Genomic DNA, 27,093 nt, shown 5'->3' on the forward strand with positions numbered 1-27,093 from the left:
TCTTAAGTTTATTGTTGGAGAGTCCTATCATATGTAAACACATAAAATGAATGTTGTTTTTTTATTTTTAGGATTCCTGTGAAAGTACAGGGAATAACATCCAAACGTGTAATGTTATAATGTCAGTAACGAATGTTTTTTGTTTGTTTGTTTTTCTTATTCCTGATATATAAAACCAGTTGATCCAATGTTCACGTCCTGCATACAATTTTCAGTTCTTGACAACAATTTGTAAAAAAATACATAAAATTGTGACAAATAAGATACCACATTGCAAAATAAAATAATCTTCATTTCTTAATTATTATATCAAGAGATTTAATAATAATTATCAATTTCAATCAAAATTTGTTTACACAATGGAATGGAAATATAAACTAAACACATTTCTAATGGCACACGGTTTTTAATCTTTGGCACACGGGTTTTAATCTTGATTTGAATAGAGTGATTTGTATTCATAATTCTTAAATTTCATTCCAAAATGCAGCACAAATGTGGCAATCATTTTTTTGTTAAAAAGTGATATTATTCATTTTATACGTTAAAAGGTGATGCCAACCATCCATCATTCATCGAGACGATCATGTCTTCACCCGTTTCCAACCGTATAACTTGTTAAAACTGCCAACAAATTGACACTACCAACTGTTAAAATGTGAATTTATTGCAGTGTTCTGTCGAATGAATTTGTATTTAATGTTTAAATAATAACAAAAACATAGTGTACAAGAATATGGCTCAAGTGTCCGACGGCAGCCACTGTGGCACACAGACCTGACCTAGAATTGCTACTTAGAATTCGGAGCAAACCATTTCAGTGCAAAGGAGAGGGGTGCAGCTGTCGGCAGTAGTGCTCGTAGAGCGACGTCAGGAAATCTTGACTGAGCAATGGAATAGGACCACTGGAAAAAACTCGGGTGAAAGGGGGGAGACGTATTTGTATTTTATTATGGTGCCACCACCATGTTGTGATTTTGGCGTGCAGCGACGGAGGATTTAAAAGTCCAGGTGAGTGTCACGTTTTTGCTGGCCCTTAACGAATCCAGGTGGATGAGGAAAAAGAAGTGTCGCCAGTGAGAAGGCACAGTTCGCCTCCTGGCAACGGGGCACACGCGGGGTTCTCCTCCCGGGGACAGCTCACTCCGGTATCCGTCCGTCTCCCGACCGAACCCCCACCCCCTCACCACCCACCAACCCGAAGGCTCTTCGGCTGCTGGCTAGCCAAGCCCCGCGTCGCGTCCACAGCCGTGGCGGACAACCGAGGCGCTCTTTTTTCACGTTACAGAAGCCCCATTTTTTTTTCCTCTCTCCTTGCTCTTCCCCCTCCTCCTCCTATTCCCACCAAGCAAGCAGCGCTACAAAAGCGGATTATTCACGATGGTCTCGGCATGGCGCAAAAGCCGCGGAGAAATGCTGTTTTTTTAGCCGCCGACAGCGGAGGACCGCCCGAGCTTGTTGGTGAAAATGGAAAAAAGGATACAATGCTCGCCACGCGTGTTGTGCATTCCACTGGAGCTCTGCGGACGTGGGGTATTGTATTTTTTTTTCTCATTCAAAATAACAAGAGTAATCATCACAATAATTGCTCTTTGGTGTGATTTGTGCACGGCGGCGATGGGAGATTATAAAGGCCTTGAGCCTTCTCGTTTTAATTGTTACATTGTTAACGGAGCTAGCATAACTTGAAAAACGCACGCCCGCCGACCGAGGGCCCTCACACTGGGGACTTTCTCTTGACGAAGCCACGGTGAGACCATGAAGGCAGCCTTGGTGTCGCTTTTCCGGCCGGGCGAGACGTCGTTGTTCTCACCGTCCACTGGCCTCCCTCTTCGGGGAAGACTTTGTTTGCGCTGGCTGAGAGGCTCCATGAATGCTCAAGTCCTCCTTCCACCCCCAACCCCCACCACAGCAGGAGCTCTATGGCCAAAGAGGAACAACTTTTTTTTTCAGCGGAATGATGGGAGGAAAAAAAGTTCCTGGACTTTTTTCAAGCGCAATCCGTTTGACTTTTTTTTTTGTATCCACCAAGAGTTGTCCTAGTGGGGCGCTGAGATTCAGTCAAGGGGGGGGGGGGGTGCTCTCGACCGATGCATAGCCGATGTGTGCTTTAAGTTTATTTATAGTCTGAGGTTTGTGTTTGTGTGTGTGTTTTAGGAGATCGTTTGTGAGGAACTTTGTGCTGCTTTGTGCTGTGTCACACAGATTTGAAACACGCTTAAGTGTATGCAGCTTTGTTTCTTTTGGACCAGTGCCACGGGTTCTTGGAGCGCTAGCATACCTTTTTTTGGTACCCACAGTCAACAATAGTTAACATTTTCATTCTTAACAATTTGATCCAAAGTTTTTCTTCTTCTTTTCCTTTCGGCTTTTCCCTTCAAGGGGTCGCCACAGCGAATCAGTGTCCTCCATCTTCAGAGGTATGATCCGCATGTTTGTTTTGGCCAAGCTTTTACGTCGGATGCCCTTCCTGACACAACCCTCTGTATTTATCCGGGCTTGGGACCGGCACAAGAAGACTTATGCCCCTTTGTGGCTACAGAACAAGCTCAGTTTTAATCACTGTTAAAAGCTTATGTTTTGTCACACAATAGTAGTAACCTTTATGTGATGCTCTTATCAGGTTGGGGCAGAACTTTTTGGCACAACTAAAAATACAAAATCTAGCATGAAAAAGGACACTATATGTAAGTTAAGATAGTACCCTTAAAGACATTTTGTCACGTGTTGTCCTATAAACCTGCATAGGATACCATACTTTCATTGGATACCATCCACAGTTCTTCTACCTTTAGCATACTTAAAATGTTTCCCTTTTCATTTGTTGCTTCAACTTATAGAAGCGCAGGAAAATTAATATTTGATCATGTTCAGCCTGGACAACCTGAAGCTTTATATGAAAAGTCACTTTTTGCTGAATACAATGCATACGTTATTATAGATCTAGAAGTTGCCATCATGTATATAAAATCTACTGTTATTCCTTACGTTTGAAGGTGGTCAAACAGCCTGTCTTGACTGATGTTGCACAGAGATAAATGCTAAAGCTAGCATTCAATCAAACACTATCCATTGCTGCTCATTATGTTTCATTTGACTTACAATTACACCCTTTTTTGTTGTCTTTACAAGCCTCTCAAATTGAAGCGAGAGTTTTCAGTTGTAACCCTGCGTCATCCAAAGCTAAACATACAGGCGAGCACACGTTGCAGCCCTGACAGGACAACCAGAATCCTCGGTAATGTCGGCTGGATCATGGTAACCTGTGGTTAGCAACGAAAGTTGAAAAGAAGGTTTTAGACAGTGTTTCAGAGGAAACGAGGGTAACATCAAAAACTCCATCATGAATAAATAATTGTGCTCGTAATGTGCATTCAAACAGCATTGCAATACAAACATACACGATGTAGACTAATATTTTGAGCTCTTATTTTCATTAAGAGTGGTTTTGAGCTTTTGAGAGGTTAACATGTCAAATCGCTGTTCGTCAGAGCTAAATGCTGCGTATTTACACAGGTTACTTTTCTGTCTCATCCATCTAAAAGGGAATTCAAACTGACGGAGACACAACTGTTTTTGTCACACCACATTTTATGGGATTTTGTAGAGGTTAAGATGCTAAGTATGGTTTCCGTTTTAGTCACAGCGACGCATGCTCAAGCTAGCATTTACTTTGCATGCCAACAATTGCATCCTTCTTTGCGTTGATAAATTGTTTCCCCATGGTGTTTTGACCCCCCCCCCCCCCCAAAAGCATACACAGGTGAACGAATGTGACGTGTGACCTTTTGACTATTATTGTGAAGGGAACGTTTTTTATTGTCGTGGTTAACTTTAAAGTGGCCAGTTTGGTAGCTTCGCATCAACCACAGCTGAACCACCGAAGAATGTGGATTGACATGTTCGTATGCCATTGTTTCATTTTATTGCCTTCCAATAGCCTACAGGTAATGGAATTTAGATTTCTAGGGTGTGTCACATTTCATTAATAATTACCTATTTTTATTTTTATTGGTCGTACTAGTAATAGTTGTAGTAGTAGTAGAAGTGTTTGCGGTGCCTTTGTAACTCAATACCATCTTCTTAGCTGTTCTCAGGTTAGCGACTTTACTCACAAGTGCACTTATTTTTGAGTTAAAACACACGCATAGGCACACGCAGAAACCTTTTGGTATGAGTGATGGTACAGAAAAGCATCCAGACCCTTAGTGAGAAGTTAATTAGCAGCTAATGCTAGCAGCCACTGTGTATTTTCTTCCCAAAGTGTCCCCCCTCCATCCCCAACTAATTCCCTTGGCGATCAGTGTCGCACATGTGCTGAGTTAATGCTTTGATGCTTGCAGAACTGGTGTTTAATTAGATACTATGAGATGTTTTTAATTTTGTTTTGTGTGAGCCCTTTAAAGGACAACCAACATCACTTTTTTGTTTCCTAACTGACATCGGAAAAATGTTTTATTGCATCTAAAATACCCAAAACATGCAGTATGATATTTTTAGTCAAATGCAAAACAGCAATAAAAATGACTTAAATGTCCAAAATCTGCAACAACAAAAAATGAACCCGGAAGTGGCCAGTTTCAGAAGGTCCCGTCCCCTTGTTCGTGGTGTCACCCCAAGACGTCTTGCCTTGCTGGAGAATCAAAATGGATTCAGATTCGGAGAATATGCTTTCTTGTTACTCATCCAGTTAGGAATATGATTCAAATAGTTCTGAAGAGGAAAGCATACATGTTTGCAATCGATTAAATAATTTATTCCGTGCCATTTTGAGGCAATGGGGGGGGGGGTGTAGCACCAAAAAAGAGGCAGAAAATGACGACAGAGCTCCGTGTAAGGAATTAATCAGCCCGTTTTCACAGGCTGATTAATTCCTTACACGGAGCTTTGTCGCCCTCTTCTGCCTCTTTTTGGTGCAAAACGGAGTTTTCAGACCAAACAAGTACAGCAAAATGCATTGACGTGATGGAAGGACTGCTACAATGTGTCCTTTTTTCGGTCAGGGGCATTTCTTCAGTGACGTAACGTGAGGACTCGTCAGCAACTCAAAAAGAAGACTTCCGGAATATTCATCGCGAGTCTTAAAACATAAAATATAGCTATATGCGGTGGAATCTTTGTAAAATACACTCAGTAGAAGTCCTTTGAAGCCATTTTACAAATTATGGGCACAACTTGTCCGGAGACGTCGGTTGTCCTTTAAAGTTATTGGGTCATATTCAAAATTTCTTTTTGAAACTTTTGAGGCACCTCGGCATCAACAAAATACCACCTTGTTGTTCCAATGTTAGTCACCCACATCTACAAGACAAGAAAATTTTCCTTCTGAAATGTTGTTACATTTATCGACATAAAAAAAGTAATTTAGATTGAATCGAAATGTTTCTTTTGTCCCTTTTGATGCCTTGGACGAAAGTATTTCATGGCTATGTATATGCACTGTCCAAGCTTGGTTTCTATGCACACAAAGCACACTTTCTTATTTGAAGACTGAGGGCCCCCTCAATTGCTAAGCAACACCACTGTCTGCTTGCATCATTAATTGATGTGATGCACACAGGTTATTTATCTCTTCTTCCAATTTGACGCTGTCATGTTTTTTCCTTCCAGTGACCAGTCAAACATTGTTGCCAATCATTTTCATTCCATGAAAGTCAGCATCAGATTTGGTTGACTTGAAAAAAAAATCCCTTTGAGATGAACTGTATTTAGAATTTCACTGTTCATTTTGAGGTTAAGAATGACTCGTTGTTGTTCACTAGTTTGGCAAGCAGCCGAAGAATTTTTACTTACGTAGTGTTTCAGGTTACATTGCCATAGAAACAGAAGTCGGTCATAAGACGAGGAACACCCTGTAATTATTTCCAGGGTCCAAACTGTCTCCATAGCGAAAGCTTTAACTTGAGAGAAAATGTTTGACGTTAAATTGTCATGTAATCACCAGTGCATTGAAAACAATAAAACGCCGAGCGGAGTGGGCCAAAAAAAAAAAAAACTCACTTGGCTGATGCACCTCATGCTTTGTGTTTTTGACATTAGTGTCACACAAGTGTAAAATTCAATCAACCGCTAATTACATATATGTTGAAACTACACAGTAAATATAAAGTGCTACCGTGTAATCAGAAGCTAGCCACTCAGTGTCGAGCTAGATACTCCATTCTTACTGAGGAAACATCACAAATAGATGGATGCAAATGTGCATGCAGCATTCAAATCAAAGTCCTTAGTTTAACAAAAAACAAACAAAAAAAGGCGAATACAGACTCCTCCCAAGAGCCCTGTCAAGCTGGCAAGAACTGAACATAAATAGTCATCGGAATCCTCCCCAAATAAAACAGCGCTCAACTTAATTTGCTTACCAGAAGCAACTCTAGCACCCTTCAACACACCATCATGATGATAACGTCGCTTAAAAAATGGTCTGTTGTATTATTGTTATTTTGTATTAAAAGACAACCGACACCATTTTTTTGTTCACTAACTGACATTAAAAAAACTTTGATAGCATCTAAAATACCCAAAACACGCAGGCTGATATTTTTAGTCAAATGCAAAACACCAATAAAAATGACTGAAAGTGTCCCAAAACTATTTCAAAATGACGAGTTTCAGAAGGTCCCGCCCCCTTGTTCGTGACGTTACACAAGGACGTCTTGCCTTGCTTTAGAATCAAAACAATGGCTTCAGATTTGGAAAAGATGCTTTCTTGTTAATCATCTAGTTATGAATATGATTCCAATAGTTCTGAAGAGGAAAGCATACATGTTTGCAATCGATTAAATAATTTATTCCGTGCCATTTTGAGGCAATAGGGGGGGGATGTAGCACCAAAAGAGGCAGAAAATGGCGACAAAGCTCCGTGTCAGGAATTAATCAGCCCGTTTCCACAGGCTGATTAATTCCTGACATGGAGCTTTGTTGCCCTCTTCTGCCTCTTTTTGGTGCAATACAAAGTTTTCAGACCAAACAAGTACAGCAAAATGCATTGACGTGATGGAAGGGCCTCTACAATGTGTCCTTTTTTTCGGTCAGGGGCGTTCCTTCAGTGACGTAACGTGAGGACTCGTCACCAAGTCAAAAAGACGACTTCCGGAATATTCAGCGCGAGTCTTAAAACGTAAAATATAGCTATATGCGGTGGAATCTTTGTAAAATACGCTCGGTAGAAGTCATTTGAAGCGATTTTGGACAAAACTTGTCCGGAGATGTCGGTTGTCCTTTAAAGTTTAAATGAGTGTTTGGTTGGAAAAGGAACGTAAACAGCCGGTGACCTAAAACTTTGCACCTCTTGTATGTTTGCTCCATGTTGTCATGTCAACACGAGCGACTGAGTGCTTTTACTTGCCGCTGCGCTTGTTTGCTTGTCACCCGATGAAGCAAAGTTCTCTTTCTCTCTGTGTGTTGCAGGTGTGAATGACTTGTGGCTGTAGGGTGTCGTGAGTGGGCCAGCTTCCTGCAAGTGCACACACGCCGGGCGTACACATACACAGCCTCCAAGGGGGGAGGGGGCTGACTGCGAGGACTTTGGTGGAGAGCACACATCGGTGCCCAAGAGACCCGAGGCCTGGTCCTCCATATGAGGCCCTGCTCAAGGGGCAGGGGGGGCTTCTGAGGTAAGTCAAATTCAACTCTACCGCTCTCTTTTTACACCCATAAAACATACCTTGTTGTCATGATTTTTTTTTCTTTTTTTTTTTTCCCCCGTCTTTTGCGGGAAACTACAAACCCTATTACAATGAAGTTGGACCGCACACAAAAAAAACCCAATACAATTACAGTGATATATTGGCTTACGAACTTAATTGGTTCCCAGACAGTGTGTAAGGTGAAAAGTGTGTATCCCAAAAAATAATTTTCCATAGGAAACCATTAAAATGAGAATAATCCGTTCCCAGGTCCCCATAAAACATAATTTTCTACTTTATAATTTCCTCAGCCTTAAAAGTACACAACATATACCTTATTTTATCTATAATAAATGTGCTGTGGTATTATAATGAAAGAAATAAACTGTACTGTATAATAAAGTCGTTTTATTTACCTTTCTGATGGTCATTGATGGCTTGATGGAATGGAGTGGCCGGTTTTATCAGCATTAAACACTTAATGAGGAACGTAGCCTTCTTCTTTCACCATCTTAAGGAATGATCCCTTGTAGGTGCTTTCTCTGTGATAATTTGACCTAGTTCCTCATCAATTGTGTTCTGTTTAGCTGGGTTGATAACGTTTTGCATCAAGTGTACAGATGGCTTGTGCGAGTTATTTGTGGAGCCTGATGGTGGGGTATTTTAACCTTCCAGTCTGCTTTTGAACTATCAAAGTTGAAACGAGTCCAAATTTCACTGTTTTCTATCCATTTTCTCATCATTTCACTTTTTTGTAACTTTTTCTTTTGTTTCAATCTCTGTCGTCTCCCTTTCGTGTGTGTGTGTGTTTTCTCACTCTCTGTAGTCTGCCTGTCTCTTTAATGTTTAACCCCCCCTCCTCACTGCTATGTTCTTGACCAATCACGTGGCCTTAACCGAAGACGCCATTTTGTTTTTGGGAGAACGGCCTCAGTCTCTCTCTGTCTCTAACCCCCATCCCCTCACTGCTGCGTTCTTGACCAATCATGTGGTTTTAACCGAAGACTGGGGGCGGGGAATAGAGGACAAAACAGTCGGCCACCATTTTCTTGTTCGCGAGTGACACATCACTTATTGTGGCAGCTCTGTGTGTATCCTGAAAAATAGTTTGTATGCCAAGGTAACATTTTCATAAATGTAACGTTCGTAAACCAAAAAGTTTGTAAGCCAAGGGGTCCCTAAACCGAGGTATCACTGTATTTGCAAATCACATTCAACCTTCATTGAATTGAATACATAACAAAGAAAGATATTTCATGTTGAAATGGTAAACATTTTTGTTTTCACCAGATAATTAGTAACCTAGCTCTTTATGTCTGCAACACGTTCCAAAAAGGTTTTGGCAGTGTCATGTTTACGTCTGTATTATTTTGCATTTTAAAAACATTCAAGAAACATTTGTGAAACGAGGATACTAATTGACGAACCATTTTAGGTGGAATTCCTTCCCATTCTTGCTTGATATACCGCTTCAGCTGTTTAACAGTCCAGAGTGTCCGCCGTGGGATACGGGTCTGGACTGCAGGCAGGCCAGTCTGTTACCTACACATTATTACCATGAAGCCACACTGTTGAAACATATAGCATATGGATTGGCGCTCTTGTGCTGAAATAAGCAGGAGGGTTTCTATTAAAAAAATGTATGTTACTATGTGTTATATACACAGTTAATCCAAAATCTGTATGTACCTTTCGGAATTATTCGTGCCATCACAGATTATGTAAATTACCCATGCTATTGGCACTAATACAGACCCAGGGTGGCAAAGATTACAGGTTGTGCTTGTGATTTTCTCCTTTTCAAATAAACATAGCTAATTCCGTCCTCCCTTTTTTGGGTGTGTTATTGCCAACGTCCCCGTATTTTACTGAATAGCCAAGAGAGGGATTTTCCATTTTTGTCATCATTTTTTTCCTGTTACCTATATGGAAAACTGACAGACAATAATATACATGGGTATTTCTAAGCGCCATTCAGGGCGGTTAATATCACCTTATAACAGTAATAAAAAAAAAAGTAACGATAATTAGAATGCTATAAAAGAAAGGTCATAAAATGTGTGAAAATCAGATGGCCTATGCAGATTGAGGTGTTTTAAAACAGTATTGAAATTGTGTAGAAATTCAGTATCCTGGAGTGATTGTGGAAATGAATCCTATTATTGCTGCTAGTTCCAGAGCCAAAATGGGATAAACAGCCTTGAGGCACGCTGAGAAGCTTTGAGGAAGAAGAGAGTAGATGGTGGGATGGAACGTCGCAATGGATGAGGGCAAAAAGATAAAGGAGGTGTCAGGTTTGGGGGAGGGTTGAAGGTGAGGGAAGTGGATGCTGTTGGGTCTTCTGTATAGAGCTGATATGTGCAAACGAGTGAGCTGTGGCGTTATGATAGAATTCACTGTAGATGACCGTTGCATATTGATTCCATGAGACTTGCTAACATCTTTTGCAATGTCACGAATGATGTTTACATATCTGTTTGACATAAAATGGGAATTATTTCCATAATATTTGGTATAGATGCACCAAAAAACTGGTCACTGAAAATTTTCTGGCAAAGAGTGCGTTTTTGTTTTCGGCCCAGAATCCTTTTCTTACTAAAACAACGTGGCCGAAGCAAGATGCTGTGATGACTGAAGTGGTGGGGCAATGATCCCACAGACAAAGTTCTCCCCTTCATGGCAACCCGCCATTGCTTTGGGAGGGGAAGTTTGTGTGACTGCCTCTTCAATGGCTGTGAAGTGTGCGTGTGTATTACTTGGAAGCAACCAGAGAGCTCTCACTTTGGCTACATTCACATTGCATGCCGGGCATGATGTCCAATCGGAATGTTTCTTTTTGTTAAATCCCATCTTTTTTATAGACTGGTTTATTTTACAAAAACAAATGGAGCTTCTATTGTGTGAACGGAATGCATCTAAAGCGACAAACGTGGGCACAAAACACGACGTTTAAAGGACAACGACACCATTTTTTTGTTTACTAACTGACATCAGAAAAACGTTTTATAGCATCTAAAATACCCAAAACACGCAGGCTGATATTTTTAGTCAAATGCAAAAAAAACAATACAAATGAGTTAAAGTGTCCCAAAACTACTTCAAAATGACTGAGTTTCAGAAGGTCCCGCCCCTTTGTACGTGACGTCACGCCAGGACGTCTTCGCCTTGCTCTAGAATCAAAACAATGGCTTCAGATTTGGAGAAGATGCTTTCTTGTAACTCATCCAATTATGAATATGATTCAAATAGTTCTGAAGAGGAAAGCATAAATGTTTGCAATCGATTAAAGGAATCCTCCCTTATCAATTCGAGCTGTCTGGACTCCAATGTAGCGTCCCAGAAAATGCACAAGATAGCGCCCAAGCGCCGTTGGAAATGGGCTGATTTGTCTGCTGGGAATTTGTGTCAACTAGTATCAAATAGTAGTCTTGGTGCAACACACAACGATTCACCATCGCGTTATTTATGTTTTCCTTCCAATTTTGCGATCGACATGGTGTTTTCAGATGAAAAAAAGTACCCAAAATGCATTGTGTGTCGCTTTCTCGGTCAGGGGCGTTCCCTCCGTGACGTCACTTAGGGGATCGTCATCAACTCGAAAAAAGGACTTCCTGAATATTCAGTGCGGGTCTTAAAACGTAAAATATAGCGATATGCGGTGGAATCTTTGTAAAATACGCTCAGTAGAAGTCATTTGAAGTGATTTTACAAATTATGGACACAACTTGTCCAGAGGCGCAGCGTTTACGGAAGTAATTGTGGTTTTGCGCGTCGTGCTCATCTCCGTTTTCCATTTCCAAATTCTTAAAGTCCCCGTTCCCTGCTTCGCTGTTCACACATTAGCGCCCCCATCCATAAATTCCGAGGAGGAGTCAAAGTGATTGACAGAGGAGCGAGACGGGAGGCGGGACAAATGTTTGCAGAAATGAGACAATCATCCCCGGTTGACGCCATTTCCCAGAGACTGCAGCTAAAGTTGACATCCCACTGACTTGTGTCACCAAAAAAAAAGTCTGTTCGGCTCAGTTATTGTTGTCGCCTCATACTGTTTGTCCGTTTTATGTTTCAAGTGGGATTAAATGAAAGTCATATCTGATCCACACTGTTACTCTTCATAACTTAAAACAAAGATCGTGAGGAGCCCCCCCCACAACTTGGAGCGACTTGTAAATAAATTTTTCCCCCTGATATGTTGCTTATTTAGTACATTGAATGCTAAATCATTGTAGAATAACCACAAATCAGTTTTATTTTCCTCATGAGGATATCAAATACATTTGAGAAGAGTGTTACTCATGATCTTTTTCAGAGTTGTCGACAAAGCGGCGCCGTTGTTTGATAGCTCTACGCTGCCGCGTTGCAACTGTGTTCCAACGCCGGTGTTTATTCTCTTTCTTTTGACATTTACCCGCAAAGGCATCGATAGCTCTGTCGCGATGAGAAGAAGCCCTTGAGTTGTGGAATTAATTGTTGCAGAGGAATGAGGAAGCCATATCTTGCGCCACTTGGCTCTAGCTGCGTGTTGTTTGGGCTTATTCCCCGATGTGGACACAAGCATGGTCCTGCTGTTCTCGCTGAAATCGTTGTCTCAGTCTCTGCTATCTAATCCCAGTATATACAGTAAAGTCTCGTTATATCGATATCGGATATATCGATAGTCCCGGTTATATCGATACTATTTCTATGCACGCACGGAGAAAATTACATGCAAACAGGGTCGGATATATCGATAGTCCCGGTTATATCGATATTTTTTCGGACTCCCTTGAATATCGATATAACGAGACTTTACTGTATTAACCAAAAACCATGGGGAGGTGAAGGATGCCTGGAAAATGGATATTGATGGAAGGCAGTGGGGCATTTATTTTTTCTTCTGTTCATCGGCCTCTCGTGTTTCTTTGTGTATTCGTTTGCTCTATGAGGTTTCTGATTAAAACACTCAAAGATGTGTACTATGTTCAAAGCAGCTTGCGGAGTGCATTGGGGAGGGATAATCTCCTTTCTCCGTCAAACAGATACAGTAATACCTCGGTTTACAAACCGAATCGGTTTATGAACGTTAAATTTATGAACATTTTATCTTGGCATACAAACTATTTTTCGGGATACACACGGAGCTGCCACAATGAGTGATGTGTCGTTCGCGAACGAGCCCGTTCTCCCAAAAGAAATGGCAATCGGCTTGTTTTGGTCCTCTATTCCCCGCCCCTAGTCGTCGGTTAAAGCCACGTGATTGCTCAAGAACGCAGCAGTGAGGGGAGGTGGTTTAAACATTAAAGAGACAGGCAGACGACAGAGAGAGAGTGACAAAATAGATAGAAAACAGTGAAATTTTGAGTCGTTTCAACTTTTATAGTTCAAAGGCAGAGTATAGACTGCAAGGCTAAAATTCCCATCAATCAGGCTCCACAAATAACCCGCACAAGCCATCTGTACACTTGATGCAAAAAGCTATTAACCCAGTTTAACAGAACACAATTGATGAGGAACAAGGTAAAATTATCGGAGAGAGCGCACCTACAAGGAATAATTCCTCGAGATGGTGAAAGAAGAAGGCTAGGTTCCTCATCAGGTGTTTAATGCTGATCAAACCGGCCGCTCGATTCCATCAAGCCATCAACGAACATCACAATGGTAAATAAAACTACTTCATTATACAGTACAGTTTATTTCTTTAATTATAATACCATATCACATTTATTATACATAAAATAAGGTATGTTTTGTGTAGTTCTAAGGCTTAGAAAATTAGAAAATTATGTTTTATGGGGACCTGGGAACGGATTATTGCAATTTTAATGGTTTCCTATGGGAAATTAATTTTTGGGATACACACTTTTCGCCTTACACACTCTGTCTGGGAACCAATTACGTTCGTAAGCCAAGGTATCACTGTATGTGTCCAAGTGTTTTTTTTTTCTTCCACAAATCGATTTTCATTCTTTTCACTCACATTTTGTTGTTTCCTTTGATCCGTGTTCATAAAATTAAAATTAAAATTTAAGCCAGTTCGCAAAGTTTGGACCACTTCAGTCCTGATCAGGCTTCTTTTTACGGCACGTTCAAGCCATCTGTATCAAGACATTCACAAAATGTTGACGAGTAATAGCAGTGATGAAAAATTTAAAGCTTTCTGCTATTCATAACATTATTTGTTGTTTAATTTAAAACAGATTCCTATCTTACAGACAGTGTACTGTCTGTGTCCAAATACCTGACATGTTTCCGACAGTGCACTGTCTGTAAGATAGGAATCTGTTTTAAATTAGATATCAAGTAGACAGGATGAACTTAATACAACTATTATTTGCTGTTCATTGGACTCTTCCCAGTCCCATCAAATACTTTGTTTTAAAGGGAGGCGAAACTCATTTTGGAATATATTGCCTCCTTGGCAGAAGTAAGAATGGAATGAGGAAAGGATGAGCGTGAAGTCATTTTTATTTTAATGGAGTGTGTGCCACTGCAAACGGTTACGTTAATCAGTAAAACGGTTTCTTATGGCAGCTTTTTAGGAGAGTTTTTGTGCCGGATCCACAAACCAATTTTCTACCAAGAAGTACAGTTCAGTGTGAATTCCAGTTGTGATTCCGTCATCATCTATTGGTGGACATTAGGCTTTTTATCAATTTCTGCTGTGTTTTGATATCATTGCTTCAGTACAATGTGTGTATTGCCCTTTGAACAATATACTTATCAAATTTTAGAATTACTACCATTTAGGACTCCGATACCTTCTACAGTGATACCTTGGCTTACGAACTTAATTGGTTCCTAGACAGAGTGTGTAAGGCGAAAAGTGTGTATCCCAAAAATTAATTTCCCATAGGAAAGCATTAAAATGAGAATAATCCGTTCCCAGGTCCCCATAAAACATAATTTTCTATGCCTTAAAACTACACAAAATATACCTTATTTTATGTATAATAAATGTGCTATGGTATTATAATTAAAGAAATAAACTGTACTGTATGATGAAGTAGTTTTATTTACCTTTGTGATGGTCGTTGATGGCTTGATGGAATGGAGTGGCCGGCTTCATAAGCATTAAACACTTGATAAGGAACGTAGCCTTCTTCTTTCTTCATCTTGAGGAATGATCCCTTGTAGGTGCTTTCTCTGCGATAATTTTATCTAGTTCCTCATCAATTGTGTTCTGTTTAGCTGGGTTGATAACTTTTGCATCAAGTGTACAGATGGCTTGTGTGGGTTGTTTGTGGAGCCCGATTGATGGGATATTTTAACCTTACAGTCTTACACTCTGCCTTTGAACTATCAAAGTTGAAACTCTCTCACTGTCGTCTGCCTGTCTCTTTCATGTTTCAAACCCCCCCCCCTCCCCCCACTGCTGCGTTCTTGACCAATCACATGACTTTAACCAAAGACTGGGGGCGGGGAATAGAGGACAAAAACAGTCGGCTGCCATTTTGTTGTTAGAAGAACGGGCTCGTTCCCGAACGACACATCATTCATTGAGGCAGCTCCGTGTATGAAAAAAGTTTGTATACCAACGTAAAATTTTCATAAATGTAACGTTCGTAAACTGAACAGTTCGGAAGCCAAGGGGTTCGTAAACCGAGGTATCACTGTACAACCCCCACGGAGACTTAAGGATGGATTGACACCATTCCAAATTTGCTTAAAGCTGTCATCCTTATGTTTGTTCCTACTTCTGAACCACTACGATTGTGCAACGAGGTGCTTTTTTTTTAAACATGAGAAACACAGAGATTCAGAATTTGCCCTAAATAACATAAAAATAATGAACAGTTCATGGGAAAATGTATTTCAGAATTTCCGTATTTTAGCATGATATCAAGAACATTGAATTACTCTGATTTCATGGAGACCAGCCCACTTGTCATGTGGAAGGCCTTGTGGTCTTTGGGATCTTTGCAATAACTGCCTCTCTGATTTCCGTGGGACTCAGCGAGCATAAAAATTGATGACACAATAACAATTCCATTGATTGTTCCGAATTATATAATTGGTTGTTCGTGTCTTAAAGAAACTGAGACAAAATTGAGTTTGGATTAGGGTTACTTTAGGCTGAGCCATATTGTGGTGGCCTCGCCATAACCTGTGTTCATGATATAATTTCATTTGTCGCGTTTTCACGCTGTTTTCTTTAAAGGACAACCAACGCCATCGGACAAGTTGTGTCCATAATTTGTAAAATCACTTCAAATGAGTTCAACTGAGCGTATTTTACAAAGAATCCACGGCATATAGCTATATTTTACGTTTTAAGACTCGTGCTGAATATTGAAGAAGTCTTGTTTTTGAGTTGGTGACGATTCCTGACGTCACATCACGGAGGAAACGCCTCTGACCGAGAAAGGGACACACAATGCATTTTGCGGTACTTTGTTTGGTCTGAAAACTTAGTGTTGATCCGTGTTGATGGCGAAATTAGAAGGAAAACACATAAATAACGCAATGGTGAATTTGATATCTGCTGATACAAATTCCCAGCAGACAAATCGGCCCATTTCCAAGAGCTTGGGCGCCATCTTGTGTATTTTCTGGGCCGCTACACATCATTCCTGACGCCTCAAAATGATCCGGAAGAACTTCTTTAATCGATTGCAAACATGTATGCTTTCCTCTTCAGAACTATTTGAATCATATTCATAACTGGATGTGTAACAAGAAAGCATCTTCTCTGAATCTGAAGCCATAGTTTTTATTCTCGAGCAAGGCAAGGCGTTTTGGCGTGATGTCACGAACTGGGGGCGGGACTTTCTGAAAATGCCCAATTTGCAGCTAATTTTTTTGCAGTTTTAGCACACTTTAAGTCATTTTTTATTGGTGTTTTGCATTTGACTAAACATATCAGCATGCATGTTTTGGGTATCTTAGATGGTATAAAACATTTTTCTGATGTTAGTTAGGAAACAAACAAAAAAATGGTGTCGGTTGTCCTTTAAGTTATATGGATCTGGAGTAATATGAGGTGCAAGGACAAAAGGCAAATGCTGCCCCGTAGTGGGAGGGAAAAATATTGTGTAGCGGTCTGACCAGTGCTTTATCGGCCCCCCGCGAGAAAAAAATAAAACCCGAACAAATTCGGGAATGGCGTTCCACATCATATTTTCAATTCATGAATAAATTCGGAAATGGCAGTGAATAAGTTCACGTCCACATATTTGGTAAGGCAAGGTTCAATTGAAAGTTTGGCCACCTTACTGCATAGGTCTTGTATAACATGAACAACTGTTGCTGTGGTTAATTTGACTTTGTTCTCCTTGCCGGTGTACATGTAAATAAATGAAGGAGAAAAAAAGCTAAGGTACTCAAATTTCTTAAGGAACTGTCTCAGCGCCAGACATGAGGTAAACATGGAGAGGCTGTCAATCAATACACGCACGTTTTTGGCGCATGGTGAACACACCATTATCTTACTTTTAATTAAATTCGTGGTGTCAAAACTCATCAATCCGGTGAATTAATCAAGCTACCGTCGGATAAAATCATATTGATTCTTTAGTGTTGATTTGATATGCACTCCTTAAGTAGTGCATTGATCTTTTTTTTTCATGTGATGACATGAGTCAACTGCAATGCCTTCTGATGTCTGTCTTGATTTACGGGTATGGTGTGAAAGCCGACGAGTGGCGGTCGACAAAATGTAGACCTGACGCCAACATGTCTGGCAAATCAACAGGTTCAAATCTTTGTGCTGCCGTTTTGTTCTTTTGCTTCTGAAAGATGACATCCAACAGGATGCCACACCTTGAATTTGGATCACTGGTGTCTAATGCCAGCATGTTTTATCCTGTTCCCTTCTTACTGACTGTGTAGTAGCACTAACTCGTAGACAAAATATTTAAAGGACAACCGACGTCCCCCAACAAGTTGTGTCCATAATTTGTAAAATGGCTTCAAATGACTTCTACTGAGCGTATTTTACAAAGATTCCACCGCATACAGCTATATTTTACGTTTTAAGACTCGCGCTGAATATTCCGGAAGTCTTGGTTTTCAGTTGGTGACGAGTCCTCACCCTACGTCACTGAAGGAACACCCCTGACTGAAAAAAGGACACATTGTAGCAGTCCTTCCATCACGTCAATGCATTTTGCTGTACTTTGTTTAGTCTGAAAACTTCGTGTAGCACCAAAAAGAGGCAGAAGATGGCGATAAAGCTCCGTGTAAGAAATTAATCAGCCCGTGGATCAGCAAGGCAAGACGTCTTGGGGTGACACCACGAACAAGGTGGCGGGAACTTCTGAAACTGGCCATTTTGTTCATTTTTTTGCTGATTTTGGACACTAAGTCATTTTTATTGGTGTTTTGCATTTGACTAAAAATATCATACTGCGTATTTTGGGTATTTTAGATGCTATAAAACATTTTTCTGATGTCAGTTAGGAAACCGAAAAGTGATGTCGGTTTTCCCAGGGCTCAATGGTTAGCACATTTGCCTCTCAGCGCAGAGATACAGGGTTCGATTCCTTTCTGTGCGGAGTTTGCACGCTCTCCTTCACAGAGTTTCTCTGGGTACTCTGAATTTCCCCGCACATTCCGCAAACATGTATGGAAGCTTGATGGAACACTCGAAATTGTCCCTAGGTGTAATTCTTCTTCTTTTCCTTTCAGCTTTTCCCTTCAAGGGGTCGCCACAGCAAATCAGTGTCCTCCATCTTTAGAGGTTTGATCTGCATAATATTTCGTCTGTATATGTGCCCTTTCTTTGATTGGCTGGCAAACAGTTCACAATGTGCCCTACTTACTGCCTGAAGACACATGGGTAAAAGGCAGATTAGAAGATAGATGCACAGATGAAGTTTTACCTGTAAATGTTTTCCCCGTATTTTGTTTTTTTTTATTATTTCAAACAACATACAGCGGACTACAACTTTTATACAGGGACAAATATACATAAAACATTGTGAACCGATCTTACAAAGAACATTTTGTCTCAAATCCAGTTCGTCTCAGCTGCTGGTAGTCAACGACAATGCTTCCACCGATCGCTACTATAGTCACGGCAAACCATCAAAAGTAATCCTCAATCGTGTATTTTTTAAGCGCTTCTTACAGTCGGATTGATAAAAGCATAACGTGCACATGCGCGGTAAGCTGTCTGCGTGTCCTCTTGTATTTGCGTTTTTTTACCATTTCATGTTGTTCAATGTGCATTGCATCCAACTCATAAATGTGAAAAAATGGCATTTATACGTGTAATGATATGTAATGATATGCCAAGTAAAATAATAAATCCATGACAGCGTTGATTGATAGATGGGATGAGACATATTTTATGGTGTCATTGAATAAGTTGATTGTATATTGCCAATTATCGTTTTAATGGTTGACAGATAGTTTTCTCTTATGTCGGAGTTGAATATAAACCAGATGTATTGCCAGCACATTTCGCATTGTGGCTAATGACAGAAGCAGAGATGCCATGTTGTCAAGGAGTCTCTCAGGAGCGTAAAGAGGACAACTTTCTTGCAGCCATCAATTTCATAAAGCGCCGGCGCAGTTTTCAGACATTATTAGGACGAATAAGTACAGACTCGTGGGTGTCGTGGTATGTGTATAAGCATGCATATATTTATCTGTGTCTGTATATTTCATTGGGCCGGTCTTAGCCAGTGTGTTTAAAATTCCTCTGGAATGACACACTCGTGCAAAGTGGGGTAATTCAGGGACACAGTCTGGCTCTCCAGAGTGGTGCGTTTTATGATGGGAAGGAGGTTGCACATGGCCTGCATTACTACATTAGTTGGATTCCTTATTCTCAAGGTAGTTTCTTGATAAATAATTAAAATAAAATAAAAACGCAAAAATACACAATGGCAAGGGGCAGTAAGCAGTAAGGTGCTCCTGTCCTGTTTGCTACGATACTATTTATTATCTTATAGGGTCATATTGAAAATGATGGTGACAGATATGTTCATCGGACAAAAAAAAAAAAACAACTGAAAATGATGTTAGCTTGATGAAATGCAAAATCACGGTAGAAAGCCCAACTTCAAAATTGAGAAATGACTGTGAACTATAATCAAAATAGGCCAGAATCAGACCGTCTACTCCACAGGTATCAAAGTCAAGGCCCGCGGGCCAAATCTGGCCCGCCACATCATTTTTTTCGTCCCGCGAAAGCAAATCAGACTTGTTAAATTCCATGATGATTGCTAAAATCTGAGCCAAAATTTCATATTTTTGGATGTCAACCACAATAAGTCATTATTCTTGACTTCAGATTTGAAAACGAGTTATTCATTAATTTGCTGTGTGCTCTATATGTAATATTTGAAGGGATTTAAACATTATAATGGGTTCCCCAAATTCATAACGGCCCTCGAGAGGAAACCATAACTACAATGTGGCCCGCGGCAAAAAATGACTTTGACACCCCTGGTCTACTCAGTCGGATGACAAAATTATCCGATTACGGCACTTCAAACATGTCTGTTTATTATATTATTATTATTATCATTATTTATTGTTTACAGTAAAGTCTCGTTATATCGATATTGGTTATATCGATAGTACTGCTTATTACGATACTATTTCTACAAACGCAAGGAGAAAATTTACACGCCGCAGGATCGGATATATCGATAGTCCGGTTATATCGATATTTTTTCATACTCCTGAGAATATCGATATAACGAGACTTTACTGTATTTGTTTTGTATTCTCATCATTAACAGCAGTTGTACACAAGTAACATTAGTGCCATTATTTAAAACACATAAATCTATACGATAGCCATGTTTCCTTAGATACATAGCATTAAAGGAATTTACCCGAATGTCACTATTTTACAACTTCAATTATTAAATCTATCGCTCAATACTTTTATGATAAACAACATACAATAAAGTCTCGTTATATCGATATCGGTTATATCGATAGTACCGCTTATTACGATACTATTTCTATGAACGCAAAGAGAAAATTACATGCGCGCAGGGTCGGATATATCGATAGTCCCGGTTATATCAATATTTTTTCGGACTCCCAAGAATATCGATATAACGAGACTTTACTGTATTTAAAATTTACGCCCGCCATTAACGCGGATTAGGACAGATAATAATTGACGGCCATAGAAATGCTTGAAATTGTATATCTTTTAAAATGCCATTCTATTAACTCGTTCGCTGCCATTCCCGAATTTATTTACGAATTGAAAAGTGTTACTCTGAGCACCATTCCCGAATTTGTTCGGGAAGCCTTCTTTAATCGATTGCAAACATGTATGCTTTCCTCTTCAGAACTATATGAATCATATTCATAACTGGATGAGTAACAAGAAAACATCTCCGAATCTGAAGCCATTGTTTTGATTCTTGAGCAAGGCAAGACGTCTTGGCGTGACGTCACGAACAAGGGGGCGGGACCTTCTGAAAATGACATTTTCTCAGATCATTTTGAAGTAATTTTGGGAGACTTTAAGTCATTTTTCTTGATGTTTTTCATTTGACAAAAAAAATATCAGCCAGGGTATCAGGGTCATCAGTTTTGGGTATTTTAGAGGTAATAAAACGTTTTTCTGATGTCAGTTCGGAAACAAAAAAATGATGTCGGTTGTCCTTTAAGTAACGCTACAATTTTCAGTGCATTACGTTGCAAGGTCAACCGTTTGTAACATATTTTTAAATGCACAATAAACACGCAATGATACAAGAGGATTTCGCGACCCTTCTATGCAAAGTGGCTCTTTTTGTCTCCGATTTTCATTGTCGAGGGATCTTTGTCATTTGAAATCCACAGAATAAAAACATTCACGTGAATGAGTGAAGTCGCGGTGAAACCGGCACACATCATTCCAGTATGAGCGAAGAGAGGAATGTGGTTGGAGTGTGGAAGCAACTGCGAGGACGGATAGGGGGAGGGAGGGAGTGAAGGAGTGAGTGAGCACAGTCAAGGGGACAGCAGGAAAGTCTGATGGGGGCAGGGCGGTTCTCTTTACAATTTGGGTTGAGCTCTAGGAATAAAAATAAATAAATAAAACTCCAAGAGCAATAGACTCAAGCACAGTGGGGGATCATCTGAGTGACCCATACCCCGATAACAAAAGTACAAAAACAGCAATTTAATGTCACCCAAAAAGATACCTGCTTGGAATTGTTAGCTGAACCTGTATGTTTGTACAGGTGTTTGCTTTATCGCCGCCTCTTCCTGTGGCGAGAGAGAGAGCACAACCTGGCCAGTCACACTGTGTGGAGGGTGTTTTGGGCCAAGAAGGAACCTGTTTAAATTTCAGAGCAGATTACGAAATGTAGTTTGGCCTCGCTCAACTTGCTTAACTTGGATAGACGATCATACTTCAGGGGAGGTTGTGCTTCTATCATCAGGGTCTGTTTTATTTGCAAGTTCCTGGCAGTAATTTTTGGACGTTGGGATATTTTTTTTCGGAGAATCTCATATAATTAGTTTTTGAAATTTAGGGGAGTTGGGAGGGGCATCTAGCATACTCTTATTTTGGCTTTCTCGACAACCAGGACTTCAATGAAGGTGAATTGGGGTGCGGGGCCCGATACTGCGTGGTGATTAATAATTGAAAGAACAATGAAATGTATACCGTGCTGAACCATTGCGACTGGTGCAAACAAGGCTTTGCAACTCTTCAGATCAAGTTAGCATCAGTTGCGCTAAATTTTTTTAGAGGTGCCCAACCCAATCAGTTAATAGGCGCATTCACCAAACGCTTCATGAGTGAAAAATAAACCGATATAGATATAATAATAATAATAATACATTTCATTTTAAGCGCCTTTCAAAGCACTCAAGGACACTTTACAGTCACAGAAAAGCATAGATATTTTATAAATTATTAGTTTTTTGCATTTATTAACTTATTCACTACCATTCACGAATTTATTCGGGAATTGAAAATATGACAGAGCGCCATTTTTCTTGCTTGGGTGCCAATAAAGCACTGGCCAGACTTCCGGCGATGCTTTTCCCTTTCCAAAAGGGGGTAGCATTTCCCCCTTTTTTTCATGTTGGTGTTTTGTTCCAGCTTAAAGTGTTGTTAAAGCGCTATATAAACCAATATGTATGTGTTGCATTGTATTTTGGACAGCTGCCCTCATTTCATTCTCATAACTCCAGCCCCATATAAATTAGGAAATAACTCTTCTAAGTCTAAGGTTTCTTACGCTGCATTGAATGTTTATGTCATCTTAAAACTCAATATTCTGTGGGTCCTGGAATTCCAGTGACAATGACAAAAATCCTGGCACTGGAGTGGACACATTTTTGCATGTCTGGCAGTGAATGAGTTAAACACATAAAAGTACTGTATTTTCTGTACTGTAAGGCGTACCACAGTATAAACCTTCAATGAATATCAGTTGAAAACGTTTTCCATATATAAGCCGCACTGGCTTATAAGGCGCGTGGTCAGCTTTTGAAAAAAATAAGGCATTTTAGGTGCGCTTTAGGTGTACTTTTCGGTGTGGAAAATATGTTAAATACATTTTCAAGAGATAAGTACAGTGAGACCTCAACTTACGAACTTAATTGGTTCCCAGACAGAGTGTGTAAGGCGAAAAGTGCGTATCTCAAAAAATAATTTCCCATAGGAAACCATTAAAATGGGAATAATCCGTTCCCGGGTTTCCATAAAATATACTTTTCAACTAAATAAGCCTAAAAAACTACACACAACATACCTTATTCTATGTATAATAAATTTGCTATTGTATCATAATGAAAGAAATGCACTGCATTTTATCATAAAGTCACTTTATTTACATTTGTGATGGTCATTGATGGCTTGATGGAATGGCGTTGGAGGTCAAAGGGAATTGCTGTTTGGAAAGAGAGGCGCATTACGTGAGGACTGTAATTAAAGAAATAAACTGTGCTGTAAAATAAAGTTTTATTTACCTTTTTGATGGTCGTTGATGGCTTATGGAAGGAGAGTCACCTTCCATAAGGACTGTTGGTAACTTAACCTCTGGTGCTGTTTGGTCGTGTGCTTCCGCCGAAGATCACTCCGCCAGCCGTGGTGGGTGTGTATTATGAAAATAGTGCTTATTATCAGGTTTAATTTTCAGAAATTTGACGTTTGTAAGACGAAAAGTTTGTAAGATAAGGTGTTTGTAAGTTGAGATCTCACTGTATATATTTCTTTATTTGTGTGACGTACTATCACAACAGTCACACGTTGACTACTAAACAAACTAAATTTACCACAGCACTGATTAGCCAAACAAGTAGAAGTAGCTGTGCCAGCCTCAAGAAGAATCCAGCACTTAGATACAAAGAAGGGATGCAGATGGGCAGAGATGTTCAGGGTGAAGTGTGTGCGTGTAAGGGGCAGATCAGAGTATCCAATGCTGGTCCAGCCGGCTGCTGAAAGAGGCCACCGCTCATGGCGCTGTGCCCGGATTTCGCCAGCAGATGTGTCACTTGTGGGTCAGCTGCGCGCCGCTTGTTTGGCCGCGCCTGAGACACAGGCGCCCACCTGGGTTCTCAGCGATGAGAGCAAATGGTGTAATAGCCCCTCTCGTCCTACGGGGACGTCTGTGTCACACCTCCTCGCTAGCCTCTCGTTTCCCTCGCCAATTCCATCATGTTGATGGACGCGTTGCAGCTTTTGTCACCGTCAGATGACAAAATGTGACACTACACACACGTCGCCTCCCCAGGGATGGAAGAAGTATTGAAAAGCCACCGGTGATGGGCATGACCATGGGGTTGATTGGGGCTTGACAGACGGATCAAAGTACAGTGATACCTCAGTTTACAACCCCTTGGTTTACGAACTTTTTGGTTAACAAACGCTAAATTTATGAAAAATTTACCTTGGTATACGAACTATTTTTCGCGATACACACAGAGCTGCCACAATGAGTGATGTGTCGTCTGCGAACGAGCTTGTTCTCCGAAAAGAAAATGGCAGCCGGCTTGTTTTAGCCCTCTATTCCCCGCCCCCAGTCTTCGGTTAAAGCCACGTGATTGGTCAAGAACGCAGCAGTGAGGGGAGGTGGTTTAAACATTAAAGAGACAGGCAGACGACAGAGAGAGATTGACAAAATGGATAGAAAACGATGACATTTTGACGCGTTTCAAAGGCAGAGTGTAGACTTCTCTAGGCCATACGAAATAAACAACAAATACATTTAAAGGCAAAATAACATTTTATCCAGTATCCAATAAATTGATGGAATCATCCACAGAATTATCAGTTCAAAAACATATCCAATTGTGACAGCCCTAATTATCAAAATCTACATTTTTTTTCATTCATTCAAGGTTTAGGCGCCTTATAGTCCACCTCTCAATTCGTCATATTTTCTTCAATTTCTTCAAGAATCAATTCCATACAATCGACCGAGTTTTACATCAAGTCACGTAAATCCTTATGAAAACTTAAAGGACAACCGACGTCTCCGGACATGTTGTGTCCATAATTTGTAAAATGGCTTCAAATGACTTCTACTGAGCGTATTTTACAAAGATTCCACCGCATCTAGCTATATTTTACCTATTAAAACTCGCGCTGAATATTCAGGAAGCAAAATCACATGAGAGGCGTTTGGTTGTGCCCTCCAAACTTTTTGACATTTATTTGATCATTAGTTGTTATTTTCCAAAGTAAAAACAAATATTGACAAATGTCACACAGATAATCAGTCTGCACTCATAAAGGAGAATTTCGACAATTTGAAGATAAACAAGGAATGAAGAATGCCTGCATTTTTTTTAACCTTTTAGTTGTTGATTAATGTTTATTTCACAACACAAAAAAAATGATAAGCGGTGAGATTTGAGATTAAAAAGATTTGAAAATGCAATCTCTATCCGTAAAAAGAACTGGCAGATCTCATGAAAAAAAAGAACTAAATATTTTTTTTTATGGGCTGTACAATCTGTACAGAACTTGGTGTATCATAACAGTTTGTAACGCAGAATAAAAAAATGATGGCAATGTGGATTTATATTTGCATACTCAATCAACTTCTGTGGGGAGATATTATGTGAATTCCATCTCTCGACATGCTGCTATCGTTACCTTTTCCTCTCTTTTTTTGCTTGTGGAGCTTTAAAGGACAACCGACGCCTCTGGTTGTCTTGTAAAATCACTTCAAATTACTTCTACTGAGCGTATTTTACAAAAATTCCACGGCATATAGCTATATTTTACGTTTTAAGACTCACGCTGAATATTCCGGAAGTCTTGTTTTTGAGTTGGTGACGAGTCCGTATGTGACGTCACTGAAAGAACGCCCCTGACCGAAAAAAAGGACATATTGTAGCAGTCCTTCCTTCACGTCAATGATTGTTTGGTCTGAAAACCTCATGTTGCACCCAAAAGAGCCAGAAGAGGGCGTCCAAGCTCCATGAAAGGAATTTATCAGCCTGTGGAAACGACTAGCTCACAGGAGCTAGTCGCCATTTTAAGCCTCCCTTTTGGGTGGTACATTTCCCCCCAATGTTGCCTCAAAATAGCACGGAATAAATTGCAAACATGTATGCTTTCCTCTTCAGAACTATTTGAATCATATTCATAACTGAATGTGTAACAAGAAAGCATATTCTCCGAATCTAAAGCCATTGTTTTGATTCTCCAGCAATGCAAGACGTCTTAGCGTGACGTCACGACCTGGTGGCGCGACTTTCTGAAAATGCCCAATTCGCAGCTCAATTTTTTGCTGATTTAGCACACTTTAAGTCATTTCTATTGGCGTTTTGCATTTTGAAGTAGTTTTGGGACACTTTTACTCATTTTATTGGTGTTTTGCATTTGACTAAAAATATCAGCCTGCGTGTTTTGGGTATTTTAGATGCTATAAAACGTTTTTCTGATGTCAGTTGGGAAACAAAAAAATGGTGTCGGTCGTCCTTTTAGAGGGCTCTGACACTCATGTAAACTTTGTCACATGTGAGCTTCCATATTTGTATTTTTTTCTGTCTGTGTCTATCGGCTCTGCAGCAGCCCGGCATTCCTGACATTCTCCGTGTGTCACGTTTGACTCACGTTGCCTTGTACAGGGTGTGGCATCAACACCACGGATGTGCTCGCTGGTGTTCCGTAGTTCTGTTCAAAACTGACTTTCAGTGTTTTATGCAAGGGAAGAACGTGGCACAAAAAAAATCTCACCCATCTGTGCACTTGTTTTGCTTCTCAGAACGTCATCAGTATGGTAAAAAAAACAAAACAGACTTCCCGTGTGAGTGGAAAGATGAAACCATTCAGTTCAAAATTAATTATTTTTAATTGGAAACATTAGCTAGTTGTTCCCATGGAAAATTGATTTCTCTCACATGACGTGAAATGTAAAAGTATTTCAAAGCTCAGTCACACTGACAGGAATGCAGGATGTCCGATGCAGTATAATTTTGTGATAAACCACTATATGAATATATATACAATTGATGAACACCAAAGCGCCACACGGATTAAATGATATTTTCAGCATTTTTCAGACCATTTTTAGGTAAAGTGATGCCCATAGGAAGTCTACCTTATCGCATGAGCTTTTCT

The 27,093-nt window shown here is 40.1% G+C and overlaps 1 protein-coding gene across 2 annotated transcripts in view; it reads left to right on the top strand.

The window, feature by feature from the left end:
• Positions 1-717: 717 nt before the first annotated feature.
• Positions 718-27,093, top strand: part of bcl9 (BCL9 transcription coactivator) — a 45,318-nt gene continuing 18,942 nt past the window's right edge. The window contains exons 1-2 of one of the 2 annotated variants that reach the window (XM_089003550.1): positions 718-1,533; positions 7,411-7,616. The gene's annotated coding sequence lies outside the window, so the exon portion shown is untranslated. The remainder of the gene's footprint in view (positions 1,534-7,410; positions 7,617-27,093) is intronic. The other variant, XM_089003551.1, reaches the window with a different exon arrangement.

This window comes from Hippocampus bargibanti, linkage group LG08 (assembly GCF_051943395.1).
Source record: "Hippocampus bargibanti isolate YZ-2025 linkage group LG08, ASM5194339v1, whole genome shotgun sequence".
Classification (NCBI taxonomy): domain Eukaryota; kingdom Metazoa; phylum Chordata; class Actinopteri; order Syngnathiformes; family Syngnathidae; genus Hippocampus; species Hippocampus bargibanti.